This window comes from Rattus rattus, chromosome 1, assembly GCF_011064425.1.
Source record: "Rattus rattus isolate New Zealand chromosome 1, Rrattus_CSIRO_v1, whole genome shotgun sequence".
Classification (NCBI taxonomy): domain Eukaryota; kingdom Metazoa; phylum Chordata; class Mammalia; order Rodentia; family Muridae; genus Rattus; species Rattus rattus.
Window position 1 is genome coordinate 232413418 of NC_046154.1, and position 2500 is coordinate 232415917.

The following is a 2500-nucleotide window of genomic DNA, read 5'->3' on the forward strand; positions in this document are numbered from 1 at the left end:
TGAGTGCATACACTAAATACTATTAGCCAATTACATAAAGAGGAATGTTGACTTTTTTTCTTGTTGAAAATATTTAGAGCAGTTAAAGATAATTCATTTAAATCTGAAAGGAAAAAAATATAAACAGTTACAGCGTACATAGTACCATTTAGGAAATCCTAAGAAAATCAGAAGAAACTGGTAGAACCATTGTGTGAATTAATCACTATAAGAAAGACGGTAAAAATCAGTGGTTTCTATTCATTGCTAGTACATAATCCAAAAAGGAAGTCAGGAAGTAATTCAGTTTGATCATTTTCCATGACAAAATGCCTGAGAGTAAAAAGATGATTTGGCTCACCATTTTGAAGTTAAGCAACGCTTAGTTGGCTTCATGGCTCTAAGTCTAGAGAACAGATGTCTACATGCCTGAGGAAGGACAAACTCATGGGAGAGGATTGAAAGTCTTGAAGTCAAAATATCTGATAAAATGGATTTAAGAATGATGACAGTTTATGAGCTAGGAAAAAGACAGTCTTCCAATGGCATTGGCATAATTGAATGTCCAAATGCAAAAGAATGATAGTGAATCCTTGCCTCCTGCCATATAGAAACCAGCAGAAATGGATCAGGGGTCTGAGTTGTAAGAGCTAAACCTACAATTCCGTTGAGGCCTTACACAGGCTAAGCAAGCAGTCTACCACAGAGCTGAGTGCACAGCCTGGAGACCATAGTTTGGATGCTCCGTCTCTGAAAGCATTACTCATCCGTTGGAAAGGTTCTGAGTCCCTGGACACATTTGACAAAGCGTGATCAAATGGACTAGACAAAAGTCCCTGCAGAGCAACAGATGATACCACAAGAGCCACAGAGAAGCAATCAGGAAATGTTTTTCATCTTTTAAAATTTCTGTTTGTGAATTTATTATCTCATACATTACATGCCAACTGCAGTTCCCCTCCCTGCCACATCTGATTTCTGCAAAGGGGAGGGGATATTCCCTTACTCTTCTATTGCCCTTCAGAAAAAAGCAGGCCTGCCAAGGATATTAACCAATCAGCATATCAAGTGGCAGTAAGATTGGGCACCTCCCCTCATATTAAGGCTAGATGACAACAATGCAGCCTAGCTAGAGGACAAGAATCCCCAAAGTAGGCAAAAACATCAGAAATAGTGCTCCCTCCCTCTGTTAAAATCGCACTCCTTTCCAGCCTCTGCCTCGGGCCTTGCAGCCACCGCGATGTTGATGCCTAAGAAGAATCAGAGTGCCATCTGTGAACCCCTTTTTAAGGAAGGGGTGATGGTTGCCAAAAAAGACATACATGCCCAAACACCCTGAGCTGGCACACAAGAATGTTTCCCCAACCTTCCGTCATGAAGGCCATGCAGTCTCTCAAGTCTCAAGGCTACATGAAGGAGCAGTTTGCTTGAACATTTCTACTGGTACCTCCACGAATGAGGGCATCCAGTATCTCAGGAGATTACCACCTACCTCCGAGATTGTGCCGCCACCCCTGCGCCAGCAGGCCTCGGCCCAAAGGTTTAGAGGGTGGGCGCCTGCAAGATTCACAAAGAGGAGGGAGGCAGACAGACCTACAGAAGGAGTGCTGTGCCCTCAGAGCTGACCGGAAAAGCTGAGGCTGGGGCTGGCTCAGCAATGGAATTCCAGTTTAGAGGGGGCTTTGGTCATGGACATGGTCAGCCACCTCAGTGACGTTGGAGATTATGTTGTATTGAATAAACTTTAAAGAAAAAAATCTCACAAAAACACCAAGCTACACAATTATAACATGTCCGGGGGGCCTCGGTTAGACCCATGCAGGCTCCCTGATTGTCCCTTCAGTCTCAGTGAGCCCCTATGAGTCCAGATTTGGTGATTCTGTAGGTTTTCTGCCTTTAAAAAAAAAAAAAAAGATTTATTTATTCTATATAAATACACTGTAGCTGTCTTCATGCACACCAGAAGAGGGCATCAGATCTCTTACAGATGGTTGTGAGCCGCCATGTGGTTGCTGGGATTTGAACTCAGGATCTCTGGAAGAGCAGTCAGTGCTCTTAACTGCTGAGCCATCTCTCCAGCCCTCTGTTGGTTTTCTTGTGTCCTTGATAAAACAAGATGCAGAGGCTTCTTATCAGAGGAAGGCTTGGTAAGACTCACCTTGAGAGCAATGCAGTGAAGATTGTTCCAGAGTTGTAACGAAAGATGCTTAAGCATTGGCAGGGGCGCTAACATGAATGAAGGGCTGCTGGCTTCAGGTCTCACTTGAATACTGGGAACATCTGGACTTCCAAATAATACAGGGGAGTTAGTGGGAAGCAGCCCCTGGGTCCCAGTATATACTTACTCTACAGCTTCAAATGCCCCTTATCTCACCACCATGGTTGTCTGGACCTTGAATGCCATTTGTATTCTTTGTCCGGATGAAAATTCTTATGACCAGAGTACCACGAGAAGTCCAGCAAACACTGGGCCACTGGGAAATGTGTTTTGAACAATACACATGTGCTGAGGACAGCTCTT

At 44.0% G+C, this 2500-nt stretch overlaps 1 pseudogene; it reads left to right on the forward strand.

Moving 5' to 3' along the window:
• The first annotated feature begins 1219 nt into the window (after window positions 1-1219).
• Window positions 1220-1693, forward strand: LOC116890099 (annotated as a pseudogene).
• Window positions 1694-2500: the final 807 nt, after the last annotated feature.